Source organism: Dendrobates tinctorius, unplaced genomic scaffold, assembly GCF_039654945.1.
Source record: "Dendrobates tinctorius isolate UK_male_01 unplaced genomic scaffold, ASM3965494v1 ptg000156l, whole genome shotgun sequence".
NCBI lineage: Eukaryota > Metazoa > Chordata > Amphibia > Anura > Dendrobatidae > Dendrobates > Dendrobates tinctorius.
This window is the reverse complement of record NW_027361823.1, coordinates 29,952,724-29,963,997: the sequence shown is the minus strand read 5'-3', so window position 1 is coordinate 29,963,997 and position 11,274 is coordinate 29,952,724.

The window sequence follows — 11,274 nt, the reverse complement described above, 5'->3', positions numbered from 1 at the left end:
ATTATGAGTTTGCAACCAGGGAAAACCCAGAACAATAGTATCATGCAAATTATGCAGCACCAAAAATGTACAATTTTCTTGATGATCTGGGGCAACTCGCATTATCACCTGGGTCCAAAACTGAGGTTTATTCTCCGCCAAAGGAGTAGCATCAATACCCCTCAAAGGAATAGGCGTCCGCAGAGGCATCATAGAAAAACCACAACGTTTAGCAAAGTCCAAATCCATCAGATTCAACGCTGCTCCTGAATCCACAAAAGCCTTAGTGGAGAGCGTGGATAAGGAACAGATCAGAATAATTGCCAAAAGGAACTTAGTTTGTACACTGCCCACAGCAAATGTGTGTGCAAACGTTTCTCTCGTTTAGGGCAGACAGAAATAGTATGAGAGGCATCTCCACAGAAAAAACACAGCTTATTACACCTTCTAAACTCCTGACGTTGCGCCCTAGACAAAACCTTATCACATTGCATAGGTTCAGACGTTTGTTCAAAAGGTGGCAGAGCCTCCTGTGTAGTTTTACGTTCACGTAAACGCCGATCAACTTGAATGGCCAATGACATAGAATCATCCAGAGGGAACAGGAAATCCCACCATAACATCTTTTACGGTCACTGATAAACCCTTCCGAAAGAGAGCTGCCAATGCACTATCATTCCATGTAGTAAGGACCGCCCACTTTCGGAATTTTTGACAGTATAACTCTGCAGAATCCTGACCCTGGTTTAATGCCAACAGGGTTCTCTCAGCTTGATCAACAGCATTAGGTTCATCATACAACAACCCCAAGGCTTGAAAAAATGCATCCACATTAGTAAGGATAGGATTTTTAGGTGTCAGAGAAAAAGCCCAATCCTGGGGATCGCCGCGCAGCAAGGAGATGACAATTTTAACCTGCTGCACAGAGCTCCCCGATGAGTTAGGCTTCAAGGCAAGAAATAATTTACAATTATTCTTAAAATTCAGAAATTTAGACTGATCCCCAGAAAACACATCAGGAGTAGGGATCTTAGGTTCAGCAGCATGTGACTGAATGAGGTAGGTGGAAATTCCCTGCACTTCAGCAGCAAGTTGCTCCACACGATTAGACAATTGCTTAATCTCCATTAGGGGAAAAAAAATCCTCCTACGGCCCCAGAAAAAAAAGAGGAAAAAATACATAAAAAAATAAAAAAAATTCTGACACTTTTTTTTATTCTTCTTTTTTAACAACTCATCCCTACTTTTGAGTACCCTAGAATCTGCGGTATGGCTGGTGATTCTGTTATGAATGGGTCACCGTGGAGGAAAAACCCTAAACAAGCTAAGCCCCAGAAAAAGCAGAGAGGTTGGTAACTATGCAGATTGCAGGTCCCTGGTCCTAACCACACAACTAGCAGCAGCCGTGGAGCGTGCCTACGATGAACCTAGACGCCTCGTCACGGCCGGAGGACTAAATAAGCCTAAAGCAAGAAAAGGGGAAAACTAACTGCCCCAGAGCAGACCCCAAAGGAATAGACAGCCCCCACATGTATTGACGGTGAAACAAGATGAAAATACAAACATAGGCAGGAAAATAGGCTGAGCAAACAATGGGGCCCAAACTAACAAGAAAGGATAGGAATGGAAAGACACTGTCTGCAATCTGCCAAAACCCCTACAAAAATAATGTCAAACACTTCTGATAACAAAATTAACCCTGAAGTCACTAGACTTCTCCCACTATATCAGCACTCTGAAATATTCTGAGACAGAGCAAAAGAGGCCAATCTAATAAGGGACAAAAAGCAAATTGGCAAATACAGATAAGTAAGAGTGGAAATTCAGCACAGCCCCAGCCGGGCCTGGCTGACCACACAAAAAACTGAATAGACCAACAAAATCAAGTGTGAACATTAGCAGAAAAACTTAGCTTGAGCTGACTGGAACAGAGCTGAGGACCAAGACTTGACAAGCCAGAAGGAATCACCAGCACCAGAATAGGGCGTCAGCTGTCTTAAATCCAGTATGAGATTCCTGAGGTCCAATCGTCATCCTCCTTATCGGGTGGCAGATCTCCACTGATTATATCAGCCTCACTACCTCCTGTTACCACCAGAGGGAGCCTGGAAGGAGAACTCACAACTGGTAGACCAGAGAACTCACAACAGGCAGGTTCCCCCTGGAACGAGGGCACTCTCGGGCGGAGCGTCCCAATTCTCCACAATCGTAACAGACAAATGGTCATGGGGACCGACTTGGGTGGGGGCCGCGATGGTTCATGCCTTCTTTACCCGGCCCTGGCTCACTCCTTGTGGCCGCTTTCTTGGCTTCGGCCAGTTCACCCTTAATACTCTGTATCTCTTGCTTCACCTCTTGTACCCAGTGGGGTTCGCTCAGGGCGCTTACGGATGCTTCGATACTCCGAGCCATCCCCACGAGGACCCTCACCTCTTGCTCCTGCTCCCAAACCCATGCCTCCTTCCCTATCTCCGAAAAGGTCAGATGTGGGTCCACTCGCACCCGCTCTCGCAAAGCCTGTCTTGTCAGGGTGTCTCGTAACCCGGTCACTAACAGGTCACGTAATGTTACGTCCATGGTCCCCACGCCGACTCCATCCTTCCTTTCAATGGCTAAAAACAGTTCCTGCAAAACATACATATACTGGGTCACTGTTTCCCCCTCTTTCTGCATGCGTCTAAACATCTGGGTTCTCAGTTCCCCCACATCGGTCGGGTCCCCATAGGCCTCTTCTAAGACCTGTAACACCCTGACAAAGGTGTTTCGCTGCCCCCGGGGCCTCAACATTATGGTATCCCGGTCTTTCCCGTCCAACGCCATCAGGGCCACTTTGGCCTCTAGGTCAGGGGTAAGCGGATGCATCCTGAATAACCCACGCATTCGCTCCGTCCTATTCCACAGCATAGTATTGCTGCCGGAGAGCCTGGGTAGATTGCTTAGCATGGCCCCCAAAGAAATGCAGGGCCGGGGCCCTCGTTGTCCGTGCTCGGAGACTGCATCCTGCTTACTACGTCAAATGTGGTAATTGCAGGTACGCAGGATGCAGTGACGAGTCGAGAGACAATTTGGTGCTTTCTATAATAATGTTTATAAGACTAGAGGGAACTTTCCTCAGTCACGGCTTGATCACCAAAAGGGGTAACACGGGTTGCCCTCTCAGGGGCTCTAAAACAAGCAAACACAAACGGGTAGAACACGACTACTTCCGGCAATAGCTGGTCACTATAGGGCCGCGGTATGGCCGACTACGGGTCCGTAAATATATGGTCAACTTAGCCGTCCAGACGTCCCTCGCCGTTCGGGATGGTGGTCTTTCGGCGTAGTAGTCACTGGGCCCAGTTGCTGAGGCGTTGGCAAAGTCTTCACGTGCTCCGGTGCGCTGATGACACTGGAGCCCCACAGGCCCCGGCGGAGTCCTTGGACGGATGGGCTGCAGTCCCTGTACTGGGGCAAGCGGCAGAGATGTAGGGTGGCGAATCACAGACCACCTGCGCAGCTAATGGCTGCGACGGGGAGTCCGAGGCCAGCAGGGGCTCGGCCCCTGCTGCGGACCGGAGCGGGACAGTGGTGGCCGCCGGCGGCACTGTACTTGCCGCGGCCACTGGTGAGAGCAGGGTGGCTGCGGGTGGCAGGGAGCAGGCCGCAGCCGCTGGCTGGAGCGAGATGGCAGCGGCCGTGGGCGACCGCGGGTAGGCCGCAGCCGCGGGCTGGATCGGGGCAGCAAATCTTGGATGATCGCCCTGGCATCGTCCCTCTGGAGCCCTCAGTTGGCGTCTTCCCCAGCACTGGTAGGTCGCTCTATCTTGCAGTCGCTCCCATAGTCTCCTGCTGCCTCTGTCCCGGTCTGCTGACTCATCGTCCCAGGGATTCCCCGCCTCCTTTATATTGGTCCCTCCCCCCAGCCCATCTGTCTGTCACAACGGTCCGTTCTCGAACTCTGTCCCCCGGGGACAGTTTCCCACGGAACCCAGATGATGGCTCCCTTGGTTCCCGGCCCGGACACTTGACAGGGGCCGTTCCTCCCACAACTGCACACAAAGTGTTGTGTTGTAAGTGGAAATCGCTAACAGCAGGCAGTTTTTTGGTTCTTCTTCCCTGCCTAACACTCTCCCTTATTCTTAATCAGCAGCTGCAACCTCTCCCTAATGCTAAGATCGGCAAGAGTAAGATGGCGGTCGGTGTGCACACCCTTTTATAGCCCCTGTGACGCCACACAAAGCCAGCCAATCACTTGCATGCCCTTCTCAAAGATGGTGGTGACCGATGCCTATGTCATCGGGTTGCCCACAGTGTGCGTCCTCCATTATTGGCTGAAAAAGGGCACTGGAAGCATCTTTTAAAACACGACTTTGGCGCTCTGGTCACCGACCTCGGGGCCGACCTCACGCTATGGTCGGGTTTCGTTTCATGAAACCCGACTGCAGCAAAAGTCGCCGACTTTTGAATATGACCGACCCATTTCACTCAACTCTACAGTAGTTGCCACGCTTTCAGCTGAGCCAAGATTTGCTGTACCGAGTGGAGAAAATACGTGGGGAAATGGTAGAACAGTTATTGGTACCTCAGGCATATTGTAGGCTGGTAATAGACTTAGCGCATGCACTTGGGAGGTATTTGGGCCAAAAGAAAACCCTAAACCGAATTCTGCAGTGGTTCTACTGGCTAGGGGTCCATGAAGAAGTTAAACGGTACTGTAATTCCTGTCCAGTGTGCCAGGTAACCAGTCCCCAGCCTCACTTTCGGAGTCCCTTGATGCCTTTACCAATCATAGAGTTACCCTTCGAGAGAGTGGCAATGGATCTGGTCGGGCCTCTCAATAAGTCGGCAAGGGGACACCAACACATCTTGGTAGTTCTAGATTATGCTACCCGATATCCTGAGGCCATTCCTCTGCTCTACACATCGGCTAAGCTTATAGGAAAGGAACTCATGGGTATGTTTTTACAGGTGGGAATTCCTCAAGAAATGTTAACAGACCAGGGAACCCCCTTTATGTCAAAAATTATGAAGGAACTCTGCCGTTTGCTAAATGTTAAACAGTTGCGCACATCGGTCTATCATCCCCAAACAGATGGTCTGGTAGAAAGGTTCAATAAGACGCTGAAGAACATGTTAAAAAAGGCAGTTTCCAAAGATGGGAAGGACTGGGATCTCTTAGTGCCATATTTGTTGTTTGCAGTGTGGGAGGTGCCTCAGGCATCTACGGGGTTCTCGCCCTTTGAACTATTGTACGGCAGACATCCACTCGATATAGCCAAAGAGGCCTGGGAGAGCCAACCTACCCCCCCCCCCCACAAAATTGTGATAGAACATGTTGCAAAAATGCAAGAAAGAATGGAGACAGTCCTACCTTTAGTCCGGGAACATATGAAGGCAGCACAACAGTCACAAAGTCGGGTCATAGAAAACTCCCAAAGTGAATGGGCCAGCCCAATAGTCCTAATACCCAAGCCTGATGGGTCTCTAAGATTCTGTAATGATTTTAGAAAACTTAATGACATTTCAAAGTTTGACGCCTACCCTATGCCTCGGGTTGACAAGTTAATAGAGCGATTTGGGCAGGCACGGTATTTTACAACTCTGGACCTCACAAAAGGTTATTGACAGGTACCCCTAACAGAGGTGGCGAAGGAAAAAATGGCTTTTGTAACACCCAAGGGGCTGTTCCAGTATAAGGTGTTACCCTTTGGGTTGCATGGCACACCAGCAACGTTCCAGCGATTAATAGATATTGTTCTCCGTCCCCATCGCCGCTATGCCTCAGCCTATCTGGACGATATTATTGTGTACAGCACCGACTGGGAAAGTCACTTAGCAAAAGTACAGGCGGTGATAGACTCTCTGCGACAAGCAGGGCTAACTGCCAACCCAAAGAAGTGTTCCATAGGGTTGGAGGAAGCTCGGTACTTGGGTTACGTCATTGGGAGAGGAGTCCTCAAACCTCAAGTAAACAAAGTGGAGGCAATTCAGAACTGGCCCTGTACCCTCACAACAAAACAGGTAAAAGCCTTTTTAGGTTTGGTAGGATATTACAGGCGGTTCATTCTCAACTTTGCAACCCTGTCCGCACCTTTAACAGACTGCTTAAAATGGAGAAAATCTGTGATGGTCCACTGGAATGATCAGTTAGAGGAGGCCTTTACAAAGTTAAAAGGGGTACTGTGTGTCTCAGGAGAAAACTGACATTATCTACCAATGTCCTTTTTTTGGGACGCCTAATCTTTTGCTTCTAGCAACTAAGATTTTATAATTAGGTCCAATTTTATGTGTTGTGTTTGTAAAACGAATGTTTAAAAAACAGGAAATCATGTCATTGTCATTTTTAATTGAATATTCTTCCACCCAGAGAGCTTTCAAATCACTTTTTTCAAGGTTTTTTCAAAATTAGGATCATAAGCTGAAATTATTATTTAAAACCACAGTTCTGTGATCACAAAGTTATTAGAACTATTGTTTATACTTGAAGGAAGGTATATAATGCAATGACATTGATGTAGATTTACCAAGGCCAGAGTTATATTCAAGTGAAATTGCCATCCCATTTTTGGGACATTGGCAGAATGCACTATCTATTTTCGATGGGTTTTTTACATGGAAATTTTTGTTTGATTCACTAGTTTTTATACATAACCCTAAATTATTTACAACTGATATGGCAGGCAGAGGTCTTTTAGTTTCATTTCTTCCTTCTTACCAGATAGTTTGGAAATCCCTCACCCCTCCACCCCCCTTACCTTTCTGACTATATATGCTTTGTGAAACCTGATATCTCAGCTGTACTGGAGACACTCAGGAGAACAGAACCTGTAACTTGCTGGCTTGTCAGACATTGTTAACGATCACATCACAGTATATAAGGTTGGTATTTTATGTTTTTATTCATCACAATTGTTTATTTAGCTTGTTTTATGAATGGATAGTGAAATGTGAAATATATTTATATATATATATATTTAAAATAATAATATATATATTTTTATCTATAGTTTTCTAAATGTTACTATACTAATTTTTGTTTTTGTTTTATCAGCAGTAAGAACATGGCATATCGATATAAAAAAGGACTTACTGTTGATGAAATACTATGTTATCTTGAGGAATTAGATGACCAAGAAGAGGAAGTTTCTGATGTTGAAGTATTGATTGTGCCCCCTGACCCTGATGAGGCAACTGATGAGGAAGATTTTCAGGAAAATGAGCTTCTTGTTCATGAATTGAATGATGTAGCAGGAACTTTGCAGGTATTGCACACTTCAACAGAAATTGAAGAGGCTCCTGAGGTAGCATCAACTGAGAATTTACCATCCACCTCAGCAGGAACTTCAAGTAGCAATAGCAAAAAACAACCAAAGAATCAAACTTCAAAACCAGTTGTGAGCAAGAAAAAAAAGATGCAACAGAAATAGTACAATGTGCAGCAACTCCAAGATGGTAAAAATGTCAACCAACATATGAAAGCAGTGCGGACCAGGATACGTCCGAAATAAGCAACATTTGTGACCTTTTAGAAAACAAAAATGAAGTTGAAGTATTTGAAGAGTTTTTTCCCATGATGTTATGGATATTATTTTGACACAAAGCATGCTATATGCAAACCAAAAAAATAACCCTCCTTTTCCATCAGCGAGGAAGAATTACAAGTTTTCTTAGGCATATTATTACTTTCCTTAGATGAAATGATGGTCCGCTACTATGGCAAACACCCTACAAAAATGTACATGTGAGGTAAGCCAATAAAATTCGGCTACAAAATTTGGTGTCTGTGCAGGTCCAACGGCTACCTCTACAAATTTGTGCCAGACTGTGGTAAGACTGACAAAGAGGAAGGACTGTTAGGCTTGAGAGTCATTTCACAACTTACAAATGTAATTCCTAATCCCCAGTCATTCAGTTACAAGTTATTTTTTGACAATTTCTTTACAAGTATTGATGCTCTGGTGATGCTGAAAAACAAAAACATCCAAGCTACTGGCACTATGAGAGAAAATCACACAAAACAGTGTCCTCTTATACGAAGCAAGGTGTTAGGAGTCAGATTTTTGCCCTGACTATGCAGCAATCTAGACCCTCACATTCTGCAGTCTCCTGCTCTCTGTCCACTGCAGAAAAGATTGCAGAGGAGATTGCTTTGCAGCAACTCTCTCCGGAGGCCAAGTCCTTCATCCCATCCTCTGAGCATGCTCGTGGGACGATCTCCCATTGGAGTTCAGGAGTCAGGTGCTCAGGTCTTGCTCCTGATTCCATTGGTCCAGCTCAGGGTTCTGGAGACTTCCGGAAGGTCCCGTTCGCTATAAAAAGTGTGCATGGCTGTTCCGCCATGCACTAGTATAGTCATACTTGCTGCTGTGTGTTTGTTGATGGATGCATGATCTGGTGAATGACTCATTTTAAACCCCCATTCCTATGATATTACGAATGTGTGAGGGAATGAGATAGAGCCAGTGTTTGCGCCAGCGCGCCATAGCTCCACAGCAAAACCTGCTAGCGCCTGACATCGCGCCTGCGTTTTTAGCGGTGTCGCTCTGCGGCACTTTCCTCGCTGCACTGCAGTTGCAGCCTATTTGTGCGTCCGCGGTTGCGACGCTCTGCACACTGATAACTACGGTAGGTCTTTTCGGATGTAGTGCCGTTACATTTAACTACTCCGGTGACCACCTACCGCGTGTGTGCCGCTGAGTTCCTGTGCTGCAAACAGGCTCAGCGTTACTATATTTATTACTTGTTATAGCAGCTCTGGGTCTATAACAGAGTTGGCTTGTTGCACCTGGGTGATATCAAACCTTGTGCACTTTACCGCCATAGTGCTCTGCTACCTTCTAGCAGCGGTTTCTACATCTACCGCACGGTGGACCCCGAGCGGCGAACACGCTTTATTTATATTTTTATTTAGCGTGTTCTGCCATTCATAACACAAGGAGATTGAAAAACAAAAGGAAATAGGATTTTGTGATTACCGGTTTGATAAAGCAAATAACATTCTTGTGGTGAAATGGAAGGATAATAAGGTTGTCACGTTTGGTATGAACTTCAGCACAATAGAGCCTTTGTCAACAGCTCGTAGGTACTCTCAAAAACAGAAAAAACATGTCCAAATCTCACTGCCGCTGATGGTTCAGGAATATAATTCCCACATGGGGGGAGTTGATTTATTGGACAAACAAATCTCCCTGTACCGTGTCAGAATCCTTTCCAAAAAGTGGTGGTGGCCCCTTTTCACTCAAACGATAGACATTGCCGTTGTCAACACCTGGAGGGCATATCAAAATCCAGAAGAAAGTGTGCCACTGCTAAGTGTAAGGAGGAGGATTGCATTGGCCTATCTAAGCAAAAGAACACAATCAACCCCAAAGCGATGTGGACCTCAACGGAGTAAACTATTAGGTGACCGAGTTAGTGATGATGTCAGATTTGATCCTGGTAATCATTTGATAGAGCCAATTGCTACACAAATTAGGTGTGCTTTATGTAAGAAAAAACAACCAGAATTTGCAAACGGTGTGATGTTCCCCTTCATGCTAAGTGTTTTGCTGTATTCCATTCCCCTAACTGGGTTATTTGGAGAATTTTGTAATATAATATTTTGAAAAAAGTGCATAAACATATTGTTTGCATAATAGTTTGTAAGCAAAAAATGCAAAAAAATAAAGTTGAATGAGATCTATCTTTTCTGAGTTTTTGCTATCACTTTCTGCCAATGTCCCAAAATTGGGGCGCCCTTTTCTGAAAAATCCGTACTTGTAAAAATTTGGCAAATTATGTTTCTGATTCATTAGGACCCAAATCATTAAAAATCTGTCATTTAAAAAAAAAAAATGAAAATTGCTAATTTGGCAAGTAATGGGTTAACGGGGAAGAGCATCCCGTTAGTTTCCTAAGCCGGAAGCTTATCCCAGCTGAAACCAGGTACAGTATTGTGAAGAGAGAGTGCCTGGCCATCAAGTGGGCACTGGAGTTAGCACCACACATTTCTATCCCAGATCCTTTCCACAAATTGAGATTTGCATCGACACCACCCCTGCGACTGGGATGGGCAGTTGGTTGGCAGCCATAAACTTTAGCACTGGGCCCCACTCAGACCGCCTTGCCTGAGGGAAATTGTAGTCACCTGTGAGCCGGTGTCCACCAGGCAACGCACAGCTCAACCATCAAACACAGCCCTGACTAGAGGGCACATTGAGACTAGATTTGTAGGACTTCCACCACTCCTCCAGACCTGTTCTGGCTCAGGGCGGCATCCCTCAGGCTCGGAGCCCTCTAGTTTAACGGACGACGTGGCTGGATTCTACCCCGTCGTAAACACTCCCGTGCCATATGACCAATCTCGCCACAATTAAAGCTGGTGAGGGGTCTCTTTCGGTGGAACATTCTAGAATCACGGCGGAAATCCGGGTCTTCCCCTGCCTCCTAATGGATTTGAGGCAGCCTTGGACTTCTTTTTAACATCAGCCCAGTACAGTCCCGCACAGGCCAGCACAGTCCCTGCACAGTACCTGCACAGCACAGTCCCGCATAGTCCAGCACAGTCCCACACAGCCCTGCATAGTCCCCGCACAGTACCTGCAAAGCCTAGCACAGTCCCGCACAGTACCTGCACAGCCCAGCACAGTCCTGCACAGCCCAGCACAGTCCTGCACAGTACCTGCAAAGCCCAGCACAGTCCCGCACAGCCCGACACAGTCTTCGCACGGGCCAGCACAGTCACGCACAGGCCAGCACAGTCTTTGCACAGGCCAGCACAGTCCCACACAGCCCGGCACAGTCTTCACAAAGGCCAGCACAGTCCCGCACAGCCCGGCACAGTCTTCGCAAAGGCCAGCACAGTCCCGCACAGCCCGACACAGTCTTCGCACAAGGCAGCAATGTCCTGCACAGCCTGGCACAGTCTTTCCACAGGCCAGCACAGTCCCGCACAATTTTTGCACAGTCCCCGCCCAGCCCAGCACACATACAGCCCATTAATCGCATTTCCCATAGACTTACATTGGACTCGCTACTCATTCCGAGTACCTGAGTTTTAGGAGGTACTCATAACGAGTACAGCAAGTCCGAATACTTCACTACTCGCTCTTCCCTAGTCACTTCTGTTGTGAATTCGCTTTCTGGACTCCCTCTGGTTATTACTGAAGGTAGTAGAGCTGGGCAGATTGACAGAGGGGTTGCGAGTTCTCTTTCTGGGCTCCCTCTGGTGGTTACTGGAGGTAATGGAGCTGATCTGATTAACAGAGGCTTGCCACCTGATAATGAGGATGACGATTGGAGATCTGGGGTTTCAGATTGGGATTTAAGACAGCCGAC